This window comes from Rutidosis leptorrhynchoides, chromosome 4 (assembly GCF_046630445.1).
Source record: "Rutidosis leptorrhynchoides isolate AG116_Rl617_1_P2 chromosome 4, CSIRO_AGI_Rlap_v1, whole genome shotgun sequence".
Taxonomy (NCBI): Eukaryota; Viridiplantae; Streptophyta; class Magnoliopsida; order Asterales; family Asteraceae; genus Rutidosis; species Rutidosis leptorrhynchoides.
The window spans coordinates 491,636,837-491,655,108 of record NC_092336.1 but is presented as its reverse complement, the minus strand read 5'-3'; positions in this window follow the sequence as shown (position 1 = coordinate 491,655,108).

The following is an 18,272-nucleotide window of genomic DNA, read 5'->3' as shown; positions in this document are numbered from 1 at the left end:
TGACATGTGGTATCAGAGCGGTGGTCTTAGCGAACCAGGTCTTGCATTAGTGTGTCTAACTGATAGTTGTTAGGATACATTAATGAGTCTGGACTTCGACCGTGTCTGCATGTCAAAAGTTTTGCTTATCATTTAGTGTCAAAAATTATTTGCTTATCATCCTTAAACTCTAGACACGTCTTATTACCTCTATTGCATAGACAGTGTATAGATAAATTCATATCTTAGCGTATCTGTTACTGTAGACCTTGCCTGATATCTCTCGTAAATTTCTCCTTAATTTAAGGGATCCTGGTACTATATATATATCTATGCAATTTATGCATTGAGAATACCATCCAACCATCAATTGCTGTCACTAAATTCTTTTTACTAAAAACCTTTCCTGAGATCGCGTAAGATGGCCTCTACGAATCGACCAAGTTCCTCTGACTCCGAAGACAGTGTGACAGGAGCACACCAACCAATCAACTACCGTGATTACTGGAGAAAATGGGGGTGGGTTCGCGACATACTCACCCTATGGAGAAGGGAAGAAGGTACTCCATATCATGAACCGAATCTACCACCTAACCTTGGAGTACTTGACCCGCTCACCGGCGAACTCGTTCGCAACACCGTTTATACTCTTTTTGCAAGAATTTTTCATCTTGAGGCTACCATTAACAGAAATAGAGGAGATATCCGACCTCTACCTCACACTGATAACCAACCAGGGTTAGTAGAAGAAGTTAGAGAACTCCGAGCTCGAGTATTAACTTTAGAGAGCACGGTACACAATTTACAAGCACCCGCAGTATCACCAACACCAGTAACGTCACCAGCCTCAGCACTAACAGCACCAGTACCACCAACAACCCAAGTTTCAACAATCCATGCCTCAACATCTCATTCTGTACCTCGAGTATAATCATCGTTCTACGTATCGTTCTACATCAATTACCTTCGTTCTTCATGGCAATTATGTAATCTCTAATGTTTTAGAAATTATGTATTCTTGTTCTAATGGTAAATCAGATGTGTTAATATCATATTAACTCATTAAATCCATGATTGCATCTGAAAAAAATATATATGTATATATGTGTTCATAAAGATTGTAATTAAAAATTCTTTTGTACAAACTGTTAATGGTGAAAATATTTTAACGGGTAGGTAATACCCGAGGAAATATTTAACTTTCATATTAACATGTTATACTGTACATTCTTCGAATCTGATTCAAGGCATTTACTATCCTATTTACATCCACAGATATACGTATCCGTTTACAGCAAAATAACCATTTTCCTTCAATTTCATATTTGAATTTTGACCTATCAGAATCCAACAAGTGGCATAATGAAGAAAACATTGGACAAAATAGAATTTGTTAGAAACAAACAAATTAACTATGAGAAATTCTGTTAAGAATCCACGCTAACAAAATCCTAGCTAACTGATTACATTTTATTTATCGCAGTTTATTTATCGCAATTTAATTATCGTAATTTTATTTATCGTCATTTAATTTCTGTTATTTACTTTACGCACTTTATTTATCGTCATTTAATTTTCGTTATTTATTTTACGCGCTTTAAATATCGGGACACGTATACAAGGTTTTGACATATCATATCGACGCATTTATATATATTATTTGAAATAACCATAGACACTCTATATGCAGTAATGATCGAGTTCTCTATACAGGGTTGAGGTTGATCCTACAATAATATATATAATTTGAGTTGTGATCGAGTCTGAGACATGTACACAGGTCACGATACGTATTAATTAATTCGAATATTATAAATTAAACTATATATGAATTATTGGACTGTTAACTGTGGACTATCGACTGTGGACTATCAAGATTGGACAATTAAAAATGAATTAAAATATTGATTATAGCATATGAAACTAAACAATTCTTCAAGTTTGCCACTTGATTTTATCTTAGACCTCATTTATATCTTGACGATTACAATCTGCGTTCAAACCTTTCATGATTCTTGAAAACACCTCAATCAAGAGGATGAACCAACCGTACTTCATTTATGGGAGAAAAGATTGATGCATATAGTTATGCACCTGAAAACACTCGGAACCTGAGTAAACGTTTAACACGTAGCTGTGCTAATTCCTTTAGCGTTATTATTACCGAAAATAACTTTACATCTGCTGTTCGAGATAGCCAGTTTTGTCACAGCTCCAGCAAGACAACCTCGACTTTTCGTACGAAACAACCTTATTATAACGTTGATATATACGCGTGCTCTTTTATTGTTACCAGGGAACCTTTCATATTCCACCATATTACTATCAGCGTTTAATCATCTAAAAACACAATTTTCCTGAAACCACCTCGGATTAATAACCGATGATTCAGATATCATAGCATTAAATGCAGAGGAAACAGAAAAATGGTAGATGGTCTAAACGAACAAAAGTTTGATGATAAAGAAAGGAGTGTTAGGAACACTTGATAGAAAATTTGGTACTGAAAAACGGATTGAGCTAACTATGAAGGAGACCAAGAACAAAGACAAGGACCAAACCCTATATTCAAAGAATCCATGTAATCCTGGATCCGCCAAAATCTTTAGAGAATATCTTTTTCTGAAGTCATGTTAAAATCTTGCGGAAAATTTTTCTTCATCAACCTTCGAACTTAGAAATTCCAAAATATCATTATAAATATCTTCGATACTTCTGAGGATATTTTCATAAATATTCTTGTCCAAAATTATTTATCCCTTCCTGCTATCTATGTTACATCATAAAGGAAACTACTTTAGTTTCTAATTTTCTTTAAAATTCGAGTTTGAATTATGAATGAATTTCTTCATCACAACTTGATTCAAAAATTCCAAGATATCATCGTATCTTTCATTATAAATATCCTCCATATTTCTGAAGATATTTTCATAACTATTCTTATCTGAAATCATTAATCTCTTCGTACTATCAGTGTTACATCATATAGAAACTGTTAGTTTCTATATTCTGTAAACTTTCGAGCTTAAAATATGAATGTTATTGAAGTAATGTTGGGAACTGATGCATGATTTAGTATAATATAATGACGCTTGATCAACGTGATTATATTACAGTAAGTCATGCTGAGTTTCTAAATGGAACGTGATGATTCACAGATCATAACGTCATCATGTGCTATGTTACACGACTCTTACATTATACTAAATCTCTAAACAAAATCAAGAAGATATTTTCTTGATAATTTCATCTTTTCCAGTGACTTCTGATAATTTAGCAAATGTTTTGGAAATATGAACTGAAGTATAAAAGTTGAGAGTTGTGGGAATAATGGAACGAAAGAAGTTCATTTATAGTGGAAATACCAGACAAAGCAATCGAGACAGATGATCGCATTTAATTAAAGAAATCTTAATTTCCATAAATTCCAAAGCATCAGATCTTATAGATTTCTAAGATTTTCTTTTAAATCTCTTGAATTCCGGAATTCAACCAAGACAACGTCAAAAGTTAAGACGCACCTTATTTTCTAAATTCAACCATGACTAGTCAAAAGTTATGATGAAACTTGTCTTTCTCATTTCACTCTTTTGTAATAACTTCACTCGTACGCTTCGCATAATCGAATCGTTTTGGCTATAGTACTCAATGATGATGAAACTCTATTTATCAATTCATATTCGTCATGAAAACATTTTTATTGTTAGCCATGACCACCTCACTCAAATTTCGGGACGAAATTTCTTTAACGGGTAGGTACTGTGATGACCCGGGAATTTCCGACTAAATTTAAACTTAATCTTGATATGTTTCCGACACGATAAGCAAAGTCTGTAATGTTGAGTCACAAAAATTTTGAAACTGTTTCCATGGAATCAATTAACCTTCGACTGTTCTCGACGATTCACGAACAATTGTTTGTAAATAAATATAAAAACTTACAAAACATTAACAAAGTATTAATATTATTATTTTAATACGTATAACATATAGTTATGAAATTTGATACGCGTAAATGGTTATATCAATATTATTATCATTATTAATATTATTATAATCGTTATTATTATTACTAAATATTAGTATCGTTAATATTATTAATATTGCTCTAACTAACATTAAAAGTATTATTATTATTATATTTATTAATGTATTCATATTAATATAAGTCATAAAAAGGAAATTTGTTAAACATCTTTATCAACTGTCCAATTCTTTCTTCCTTCTCTCGTGAATTATATTATTAGTATGCATAATTGTTAATACTATTTACTTTTTTAACAAAATCCATAATCTGTATCTCTTATATATGTATAATATGTTTACATGGCACATACATTATAAATCTTGGATTATTTGAAAGTTAAATGTTTGTGTCTGCCACTTTTAATTATTCTATCTAGTTATATGCATATACATGAAATGCACACACTTGCACTCCATCAAACACCTTAGTCTACTTAGTATCTATTCCTTTCATCAATCAAACGAGACCCACTTGATTTTCTTTTCTGTTTTCTATTCTACACATCAGTATTTTTTTTTTTGTTTGGCTTTGTGTTTCTGTTTTACTGAGCAATCATCACATATCTCAAATATATATATATATATATATATATATATATATATATATATATATATATATATATATATATATATATATATATATATATATATATATATATATATAGGTACTATGATATCTTATATCTTATATCTACATAAATATAATATATACATAAACCCTTACACTTGCATACAAGATATGAAATTATATAAATATGTCTCAAATCACTATCTGATCTTTTTAAATTGTCGGATTGATTGAATTCTTCAATTGAATTATACCCATTACTAGACAAAAGCAGTTAGCTATCCCTTTCTATTTTTTTTTATATTCTTGTTTGATTTTCTTTTCTCTGATTGAACCGATCGTCCTTTATATTAAAATAGATCAAACCCACTAAATACCACTTCTATACATGTGCTTCTTTCTTAATTCGTATCTAAACCACAACCAAAGTGAGCAACCTTTAGAAATCCACCATTTATCATCTATTTTATTTTCTAATCGACTAACAACTCAAAACCAACCAATCATCACCATCAAACTGAACTATATCGGTTTCATGTCATGAACATAATACCACCTTGGGTCAACCTTTCACCATCTTCTACCATAACCACCCTCATCATCTCGATCTCAACCATCAAACAACCATAACTTCTGCTAGCGTTCGGTTTCTGTTTTGGTTCATATTCAACCACAAACTGCCATCACTCTAACCACTATCTACAGCTATTTATACTACTGCTGCTGCACGCGTTATATACTGGACAAACTGCTACTACAATTCAATAAACGTATCTGTTTTAAAGCTAATGTTGCAGCTTCTAAACATTTGTGTTTCACTGCTGTAGCTATACATTTTTTTTTCTGCTCTTGTTAACTATTGCAGTAAACGAGCGTGACCATGAAGTGAAATGATGGTGACTGTGAAATGAGAAGTTTATTATATGACGAATTGGTAATGATCGAGGTATATGATAATGAGTACACATTGCTTTTCTTTAGCTTTTGGTCAACAACTCATAAACAAGAAAACCCACTTGATTTAAATTATTCTCATGCTTTACCTTTGCTACAATCCACACCAAATCGATAACCCCACTTGAAGTTATGAAATATTTATTTTGGTGAGCTGTAAAGAAAAGATAGGATAAATATATACATATAAATATTAAACGAATGATTAGGTATCGAATTACTTGGCTACTTCATGATGTTCTGGGGCTGGGCAAGAGATTTGCACACCCATCACCAAAATCTTTTAATTACTAAATTGGACCGATGAAATATTAGACGTTGGACGGTTATGAAGTGAAAACGATAATGATCCATGATAATGATATTGCTGATGAGATTAAGAAGAAAGAGAAGCGAATTGTATCAGAATATTTTATTGGACCGAGAGTATATATTTTTTTTGTGGGCTCTTGATTCGATTGGGCCGAGATCTTTTGCTGTGGGCCAAGTTAAATTACTTCCTAATTGGATTGATTAAATGGTTGGGCTGAAATGAATCTGAATCGGATTAAATATAATTTAGGGGTAATTAAAGTCAGGAAAAGTAGGAATGGAGGAGTGGTTTAGGAATTGGTGCAAGTGTTTAGCAAAATGTCTCAGGTTCAAGCCCGGGCAAGGGCACTTTTTATTTGGAACTTATTCTTGAGGTAGTTTTCTATTATTATTATTATTATTATTATTATTATTATTATTATTATTATTATTATTATTATTATTATTATTATTATTATTATTATTATTATTATTATTATTATTATTACAATTAGTATAGTATTATCATTATTAAAAATATCATTATTTGTACTATTAGTATTATTAAGAATTATCATTATTTTATTATCAACTTTAATATTATTAACATTATTATTATTATCATTATTATTAAAATTAACATTTTTAAAAGTATAATCTTTATTATTATTATTATTATTATTATTATTATTATTATTATTATTATTATTATTATTATTATTATACTATAACAAATATATATTTTGTATACCAAAAATATACTAATTACATATACTATAATTATATTAATACTACATTTAATTATATATTAAACATAATTAATTAAGTCATTAATAAAACCCATGATTAAAATAACAAGTATGGCACTAAATATATATAAATTCGTTCGATTACGAGTATATGCGTTAATGTACATATAAATGATATAGGTTCGTGAATCCGAGGCCAACCCTACACTTGTTAAATGATGTCATATGTATTTTTACTACAAAATACATTATGGTGAGTTTCATTAATCCCTTTTTAAAAGCTTTTGCAATATATATTTTTGGGACTGAGAATACATGCAAATGCTTTATTAACTGTTTTACAATATTTATATGCGTGAGTTCATTTGATTCCCTTTTACTCTTTATATTATTGGGACTGAGAATACATGCGCTGTTTTTACAACTGTTTTATTAAATGCCCTTGAAATCTATATTTTTGAACTGAGATATTTTTATAAATGTTTGACGAGATAGACACAAGCAAAACATTCCTCGAATGAATTATTATGCAGATAGAAGTTCTGCGGATTATTATTGAATTATGTGGACATGATAATTGCCCCCATTGAATTATGTGGACATGATAATTGCCACCACTGAATTATGTGGATATGATAATTGCCACCATTGAATTATGTGGACATGATAATTGCCACCATTGAATTATGTGGACATGATAATTGCCACCAATTGAAGTGAATGTTATATATCGAGAGAATGATTTTATACACAGGTTATGTGTATGATAATTTGTACACGAGATATGTGTACGGTTACAAAGATTTGTTAAGATGATTTCGTATATGAGAAAGGTATACTGTATTTAAAAGATATCGCATGTACATTACAGGTGGGTATAGGATTCGGGCCCATTTGTAACATGCATGATTTAAATCTTGTGGTCTATCAAAATTACAGAATTTTATTATTTTATGATAAACCTATGAACTCACCAACTTTTTGGTTGACACTTGAAAACATGTTTATTCTCAGGTATGAAAGAAATCTTCCGCTGTGCATTTGCTCATTGTAAAGACATTATTTGGAGTCGATCATCGCAATGGAACCAGATGTTAGTGACTTCGTCCAGACGGATTAGGACGGGGTATGACAGTTTGAACAGTTTACATGAATGCATTTGCCCTTTTGACCATTCCCGACGATTCACGAACTGTTGTTTATAAATAATATGTGTGTGTGTGTGTGTGTATATATATATATATATATATATATATATACACATACATGAATATAAATAATGGTATATATAGAAATTTGAAATAATAAAATGCAATTTAATCATTTGAATTAAATATGTAAAATAAAATACCAGGCAAAAAGATGATATATATATATATATATATATATATATATATATATATATATATATATATATATATATATATATATATATGACTTCTATATATAATTAATATGTATATTGTAATGTATATAAAATGTATAAATATTCAATATATGTTACTATATAATATATATTATATCATTCTTAAATATTACATAATCTGATAATATTAAATTTAATTATAAATTAACATATAGTTGATATATTAATTATCATTTTAATATTATTAACCGATATGATACATTAATATATTATATAAGTACTATTACAATGGTTGTTATACTTACTTTCTGTATTATTATTAATATTAATATTAACAATAATAATAGTCGATATTACTAAGTATATATAGACATGAATTTGATACGCCAAATTTGTTATATTAATATCATTATAACTATCAATATTAATATTATTAACATCATTACTATTATTACTAAGATTATTAGAAATTATTATAAGTGTTGTTAGTTTTATACAACTTATTATTAACATGAATGTTATTATTATTATTAATAATACTACTAACATTATTATAAATGTCATTATTCTTGTGATTTATATTATTATTATCATTTATTACTATGAAATTTTATTATCATCATTTTTATTATTATCATTATCCCTATTATTATTAGCATAATATTTTTAGCTTTATAAATATTATTATTACTATTATTAATATCATTATTAATTATTATTATTATTTATTATTATTATTATTAATATTAATCGAATATATTTTATAAAATCAAAATTAATACGATTTGTTTAAATTTTGTTTCTATATTCTGATTGATCTTCCTATCTTGGATCCGTTACCAGTCCCAATCAAGCTCACTATATAACAAATCAATTTTTCCTTTTTGCTAGAATCAAATTGTACGAAATTGTTATTTTTTTTTCTTCTGATTTTGTATTTTTTTCTTCTTCCGATTGGGAGTTCTGTACTTCTTGTCTAATGGTTGTTACGAGTCGATTTCAGATGAACATTACACAATAGCGTTGGATGATTATAAGTACTACATCAATTATATAGGTTAATTAAAAAAAACACAGATAATAAGCTAGTACACTCTGTACGCGTAATTTTTTTTTAAGAGCCCGAATTCAAACCAATTTTGAAAATCTAAAATTGCAGAAAGGTTAGGAATCTTTTGTTTAAACTATCTGTAAAAATTCAGCTTTTAAACTTTTATTTTGATTACGAATTTTGGAGTCAAACGTTCGAATTGAGAAAGTCAAACAAGTTGTTCTTCAAGAAATTCGGATCAATGATGTCGTTTATGGAGCAATTGATGATTGAGAAAGTTTATAGGAGGGATTTACAATCTATTTCATGAAGAAAATTCAGTTTAAAAACCCCTAAATCTATGAATCAAAGTTTGAGTTCCATTTTTTTTATTTACGAACAGCTATTGTTATTTTTTATTTTTTTATTTTTTAGTCGTGGCTATTTCAATTTCAAGTTGTTTCCTTTTCAATAATATCCTACTTCAAACCTTTAAATGGCTGTTAAGATTATGGTATTTTTTTTCTTCGAACTGCTAAAGAAGAAGAAGAAGGAGATCATACGGGTTTAGTTATAAACTTTTAATCATGGGTTTTAACAGAAAAACAAAAGTAGAGCATATGGTCTAGAGTGTTAGGGGTGTTCGAGAGGTCTCGGGTTCAAGCCCGGTCGTGAGCATTTTTTTTTTTTTGAAAAACCATTTAAAGGTAGTTTTATTTATTACATTTATTATTATGATTATTATTATTATTATTATTATTATTATTATAAATTATTATTGTTATTGTTATTAGTGTTATTATTATTATTGTTACTATTATTAGTATTATCATAAATATATGTGTTATAACCAATATTATTATTATTAGTCTTATAAGTATTATAATAATTATTATTAGTATCATAATAAGTGTTATAACAATTATCATTATTATTACTATAAGTATTATTAATGTTATTATCATTATGAATTTTATCATTTAAGTACTACTATTATTATTATTATGATTTTGATTAGGATTATTATTATTGTTATTATAAAAACAATACAAGTTATTATTATTTTCACTAATATTAGTATTAATATCATTTTTATATTATTAGTTTTACTATTATTATTATTAACATAAGTATCAATTTTAACAATATCGTTATTATTATTAGTATTATCGATATCAAGAAAGTTATTATTATTAGTGAATCATTATTATCGAAACTATCATTTTTGTTACAGATAAATATTTTGTACCTAAAATATACTTAATACATATATTGTAATTATATTAATAGTTTATATACCTACATATCAAACATAATAACATTATTTATATAAATACTTATATATAACAAACTAATGATATTTTTATATAATACCAACCATATATATATATATATATACATATATATATACATATACATATACATATATACATATATACATATACATATATATATATATATATATATATATATATATATATATATATATATATATATATATTAATATAACTAAATATATAGATATTAAACATTTTGAATATATACACAAACTAAATAAGTATAAGATATAATTTAAGATATAATATATAAACTTGTTCGATTACGATTATACATTTTAATTTATATACAAATGATATAGGTTCGTGAATCTGAGGCCAACCCTGCATTGTTCAGTTGTTCAATGTCGTCATATGTATTTTTACTACAATATACAATATTGTGAGTTTCATTACTCCCTTTTTACTCTTTTATAATATATTTTTGGGACTGAGAATACATGCGCAACTTTTATAAATGTTTGACGAAATAGACACAAGTACTTAAAAATATTCTACGAATGAGTTATTATGAGTACACCGGATATCACCCCTTTTAGTCTGGTAATCTAAGAATTAAGATCCTAATTGACGCGAATCGTAAAGATAGATCTATGGGCACTAACGAGCCCCAGTCAGAGAATTTGAACTGCTTTAGTACTTCGAAATAGGTATACAACCGCCAGCTTTAAAAGATATGATCTGTTTGTGAGGTGTACACAACCATCATATTTAAAAGAGTGGCCTGTTTGTATGCTTTTGCATGACCGTGCGGAATGCCGGTATGCGGGGGATATTCTATATGCATCTTGTTAAGGTCGATTACCATGTGTTTATATATCGTATGAATGATTTTCCAGCAGTGAGCAGACCTGCATAGATTGTTTTCCAAATATGAGTATCTTGTGGTCTATTATATTATTGAAAAATGATTTTTTATGATAAACTAATGAACCAACCTTTTGGTTGGCACTTAAAAGCATGTTTATTCTCAGGTATGAAAGAAATCTTCCGCTGTGCATTTGCTTATTTTAGAGATATTACTTGAAGTCATTCATGACATATTTCAAAAGACGTTGCATTCGAGTCGTTGAGTTCATCAAGAATATTATTAAGTCAATTATAGTTGGATATATTATGAAATGGTATGCATGCCGTCAACTTTCAATGTAATGAAAGTTTGTCTTTTAAAATCGAATGCAATGTTTGTAAAATGTATCATATAGAGGTCAAGTACCTCGCGATGTAACCAATTGTAATGTATTCGTCCAGATGGATTAGGACGGGGCATGAAAAAATGTAAAATAATTAATAAAAAAGGGAAATAATAAATTGACCAAATATGATACAACATATTGTGCTCATATAACTTTTTTATCAATTAATAATATTACATAGGTTTGGCCAATAATAAATGTGTTATTCATAGCTTTTGATCACATCAATGGAAAGAGAGAGTAATTAAGCAAATTACCAAAAATGAGTGTGTTACCAACTCCAGCCAATTTTAAGAGAGTGGAAGTCTGATGTTAAAAAAGATACTTCCATTACTCATTGTTACCTGGATAATAATTAAGAAAAGTGTAAGCATTTGCAATTCCAATTCTAGAACACTATATATGTAAAAGAGTTGGATGATAGATTCAACTTAACATGTGCTTTTAAACCCTATCAGTATCAAACTATAGTACATAATATAACAATTCACACATGGATCTTTTTTAGAGTAACAAAGTAAATTACCTTGAAGAGGACTATGCATGTCTGGATGTGTGAAAATAAAGTCGCCTGACATACGATTTAAAGTGAACGCATTATGGCACCGGAACCAATAATCGTGCACAATATGTTACTATGTTGAATAAACAACACATATGTGTGAAACCATCTTACTGTCTCTTCGTATTGAACTCAGCAACGCATTCTCTTCTATGAGAAGACTATCGAGTTATACAACCTGTCATATACAATGAATATATTTCAGTGATGATATAACCACCACAAATGGGGCATCATCACTTATCTAAATAGGATAATCATCTTCTTTGTTTGATGTTTGCGAATAATGTTTAAAGTATGAATTTTTAAAATTAATAGCATACCCCATTATTCATCGATCACAGTTGGCTCTAGATCAACATAGGCCCGAGGGACAGCCTTTCCAGCTCCAGCTTCACTCAAAAAGGTGTTGAACGTCTCTTCACCTCCTCAAATAGTTTTTTCAATTGGCCAGTTACCATCAGATCACTTCTAGGCGTTAGTAAATTTATACATTAATATAGTAAGTTAGCTTTGTTATTATATATAATGTAGATGTAGATGTAGATTATTTATTCTATATCATCATTAATTATGATTATAGTAATTTAGACCGGTTATGAAAATTGTAGCTTCGTTGATGTAACTTGTGCCCTTATAGCACAATTTATTTAGATTATTGAAAATAAGTCAGTGTAAAATGAAAATTTGTAATGGATAATAATTCTTTTATTATTTTTCTTATAAACTCATCAAATTTATACATTAACAAGTGTTCTGTTGTACATATAAGAATTCCTAAAGTTGATGAGTTTATCAAAGAAGTGATTCATATGTTACTACTCATTTTGAAAGGTTACTGATATTACAAGAAAGGAAAAGTATATGAAAATGCATTGAACTTTCACCAAATTCCTATTGTATGCATTCAACTTTGAAATCTCCTATAGTATGCATTTAACTTTCTAAATTGTTCTATTGCATGTATTTAACCTGTTATAATAGGTAACCTTCAATTAAATATTTACATTATTAGTCCCTAATGTTTGTAAATTCTAATTTCATTGGTCCCTTCATCATGTTTGTTAAATCTTCATCTTCCTTCCATTAACAATACACATACCCATTTGATTCATACCTCACAACCAAAATCACATACCCAAGATATGTTGTAAATCCAACACCTAACATTCATCAATCAGATTTATAACCTAAACATCAATGAATCATCTCAATTTTGATTCACTTTTTAGACATAAACTTTAGACTTGAAAAATTCATGAATCAAATGATGATGTGTATGCAAACTGAATGTTCATGTAGCTCAATCATGTATACAGGAACTCGGATTTATAATCAATTTGTTCTCGGATCTCTTCCTCGTCTTCTTCATCTCCACCACCGGTTCCGAATCAATCGAGCAACATCAATCGAGCAACAGATCTGTTTAACATATCTGAAACATAGTCTGGAATGAAATGCAGATCTGAAACCACTTGCCATCTAAGACCTTTCGATCTGTGAACCTGTTCATATTCATCAATTGTTATTATAGTTTGAATTTTTGCTGAAATGCAGGTATTATTTATCATCCATTTTCAGTATACCTAATATAAATAAAGAATGTAATTATATTATAGTTTGAAGTTTGCTGTGTGAGAAAAATAGACATGAATTTACCTGTATGAATCTGAAATACGCCATGGTTGTTCTTCATCGATTTTGATTTTTGATGTTGTTATAGCTCAAAGTTCTTTAAAAAAATTGATTTTCATATTTTCTTTCGAATTATATTTGTTTAAGAGTTTGATTTGGGGTTTTGTTCTATATGTATTGATACGAAAGACTTGAAAAATGTATTGATATTACCAGGACTATTATTTGGTATTTTAGTTTGAATTTTATTATGCATTTTAATTTGGGTTTATGTTCGAAGGTTAAGGTATTCTTGAATCAAGGTGGGATGAAAATTGTAGTGACCCGAACTTTTCTATGTTTATATATATATTAAATGAAATTGTTATTTACATGATTAAGTGTTTCCAACATGTTAAGCAATCAAACTTGTTAAGACTTGATTAATTGAAATAGGTTTCATATAGACAATTGACCACCCAAGTTGAACGGTGATTCACGAACATTAAAACTTGTAAAAACTATATGATGACATATATATATGGATATATATATAGTTAACATGATATTATTATAAGTAAACATATCATTAAGTATATTAACAATGAACTACATATGTAAAAACAAGACTACTAACTTAATGATTTTGAAACGAGACATATATGTAACGATTATCGTTGTAACGACATTTAATGTATATATATCATATTAAGAGATATTTATGCATCATAATATCATGATAATATAATAATTTAAAATCTCATTTGATATTATAAACATTGGGTTAACAACACTTAACAAGATCGTTAACCTAAAGGTTTCAAAACAACATTTACATGTAACGACTAACGATGACTTAACGACTCAGTTAAAATGTATATACATGTAGTGTTTTAATATGTATTCATACACTTTTGAAAGACTTCAAGACACTTATCAAAATACTTCTACTTAACAAAAATTCTTACAATTACATCCTCGTTCAGTTTCATCAACAATTCTACTCGTATGCACCCGTATTCGTACTCGTACAATACACATCTTTTAGATGTATGTACTATTGGTATATACACTCCAATGATCAGCTCTTAGCAGCCCATGTGAGTCACCTAATACATGTGGGAACCATCATTTGGCAACTAGCATGAAATATCTCATAAAATTACAAAAATATGAGTAATCATTCATGACTTATTTACATGAAAACAAAATTACATATCCTTTATATCTAATCCATACACCAATGACCAAAAATACCTACAAACACTTTCATTCTTCAATTTTCTTCATCTAATTGATCTCTCTCAAGTTCTATCTTCAAGTTCTAAGTGTTCTTCATAAATTCCAAAAGTTCTAGTTTCATAAAATCAAGAATACTTCCAAGATTGCAAGTTTACTTCCAAGTTTTCTAAATCCATTTCAAGTAATCATCCAAGATCAAGAAACCTTTGTTACTTACAGTAGGTTATCTTTCTAATACAAGGTAATAATCATATTCAAACTTTAATTCAATTTCTATAACTATAACAATCTTATTTCGAGTGGAAATCTTACTTGAAATTGTTTTCGTGTCATGATTCTGCTTCAAGAACTTTCAAGCTATCCAAGGATCCTTTGAAGCTAGATCTATTTTTCTCATTTCCAGTAGGTTTATCCAAGGAACTTGAGGTAGTAATGATGTTCATAACATCATTCGATTCATACATATAAAGCTATCTTATTCGAAGGTTTAAACTTGTAATCACTAGAACATAGTTTAGTTAATTCTAAACTTGTTCGCAAATAAAAGTTAATCCTTCTAACTTGACTTTTAAAATCAACTAAACACATGTTATATATCTATATGATATGCTAACTTAATGATTTAAAACCTGGAAACACGAAAAACACCGTAAAACCGGATTTACGCCGTCGTAGTAACACCGCGGGCTGTTTTGGGTTAGTTAATTAAAAACTATGATAAACTTTGATTTAAAAGTTGTTATTCCGAGAAAATGATTTTTATTATGAACATGAAACTATATCCAAAAATTATGGTTAAACTCAAAGTGGAAGTATGTTTTCTAAAATGGTCATCTAGACGTCGTTCTTTAGACTGAAATGACTACCTTTACAAAAACGACTTGTAACTTATTTTTCCGACTATAAACCTATACTTTTTCTGTTTAGATTCATAAAATAGAGTTCAATATGAAACCATAGAAATTTGATTCACTCAAAACGGATTTAAAATGAAGAAGTTATGGGTAAAACAAGATTGGATAATTTTTCTCATTTTAGCTACGTGAAAATTGGTAACAAATCTATTTCAACTATAACTTAATCAACTTGTATTGTATATTATGTAATCTTGAGATACCATAGACACGTATACAATGTTTCGACCTATCATGTCGACACATCTATATATATTTCGGAACAACCATAGACACTCTATATGTGAATGTTGGAGTTAGCTATACAGGGTTGAGGTTGATTCCAAAATATATATAGTTTGAGTTGTGATCAATACTGAGATACGTATACACTGGGTCGTGAATTGATTCAAGATAATATTTATCGATTTATTTCTGTACATCTAACTGTGGACAACTAGTTGTAGGTTACTAACGAGGACAGCTGACTTAATAAACTTAAAACATCAAAATATATTAAAAGTGTTGTAAATATATTTTGAACATACTTTGATATATATGTATATATTGTTATAGGTTCGTGAATCAACCAGTGGCCAAGTCTTACTTTCCGACGAAGTAAAAATCTGTGAAAGTGAGTTTCATTACTCCCTTTTTAAATGCTTTTGCAATATGTATTTTTGGGACTGAGAATACATGCGCTTTTATAAATGTTTTACGAAATAGACACAAGTAATCGAAACTACATTATATGGTTGAATGGATCGAAGCCGAATATGCCCCTTTTAGCCTGGTAATCTAAGAATTAGGGAACCGAGCCCCTAATTGACGCGAATCCTAAAGATAGATCTATTGGGCCTAACAAACCCCATCCAAAGTACCGGATGCTTTAGTACTTCGAAATTTATATCATATCCGAAGGGTGTCCCGGAATGATGGGGATATTCTTATATATGCATCTTGTTAATGTCGGTTACCAGGTGTTCACCATATGAATGATTTTTATCTCTATGTATGGGATGTGTATTGAAATATGAAATCTTGTGGTCTATTGTTACGATTTGATATATATAGGTTAAACCTATAACTCACCAACATTTTTGTTGACGTTTAAAGCATGTTTATTCTCAGGTGAATACTAAGAACTTCCGCTGTTGCATACTAAAATAAAGACAAGATTTGGAGTCCATGTTTGTATGATATTGTGTAAAAACTGCATTCAAGAAACTGATTTCGATGTAACATATTTGTATTGTAAACCATTATGTAATGGTCGTGTGTAAACAGGATATTTTAGATTATCATTATTTGATAATCTACGTAAAGCTTTTTAAACCTTTATTTATGAAATAAAGGTTATGGTTTGTTTTAAAATGAATGCAGTCTTTGAAAAACGTCTCATATAGAGGTCAAAACCTCGCAACGAAATCAATTAATATGGAACGTTTTTAATCAATAAGAACGGGACATTTCAAAAATGAATCAAATGATGAAGATGATGATAAATGGATGAAGATGAAAATGTTTTGATGTAAATCCTTTTTCGTTAGATAAATTGATGTTTATTTTGATTTCGTTATGTTGAGGGACTAACTACGTCAAAAATTTAACTTTAGTAACCTGATACCTGCTCAATAAGTCATGGATTGCATACAATAGTACATATTAGAAAGTTAAATGCATACAATATGAGATTTCAAAGTTGGATGCATACAATAGAAATTTGGTGAAAGTTCAATGCATTTTCATATACTTTTCCCTTACAAGAATGGACTGTCAATCTTCAAAATTGGGAATCTTCACTTAAGGCTGTATTCTCGAGATTTATTTAGGATGGAAATGAGAGGAGATTGATAGATTAAAAATTAATGGCGATTCTCGAGTTTTAAATTTCAGAGAAAATGAGAGGAGAGGAGATGATTAGGAATGATAGTACCTTTAGATTTTGTCACCAAAACTCTCCGCCCATATTTGGACGGATTGGGAAGGATAGTAAAACACTCTCATCCCCTTTCTTCTCCTCTCTTTCCCGCTAAAAGAAAGACTCAAGAATACAACCTAACTAATTTTAAAGTACGTGAGAAAAAGGGCTTGAGACTATGTGTCATCCCATGTGGCAGGTGGCTGACGCCTCTAATGGGGCATCACATGTGACGTTGAAGTAGCGTCAGTCAAGAATTTGACGTAAAAATCGTACGTAGCAGAGGTGTTTTAGCAAATTAGAATCCACCATATTTTTATATATTACTTGTATTAATTTATTTATTTTATACCTTACTTTCAATTATATTTTACCACTACACTCACAATCTTTTCATTCATTCAAAGTTAACACTCACCGCTATTTAACTTCATTGTCACTTCTTAGTCCAAAATCCACTTTTTCACCAAACTGTCAGCTTCACGGTTAAAAACACTCTCAAAAAATATTGAAACAATACAGAATTTTTATAGGTCAATCATAT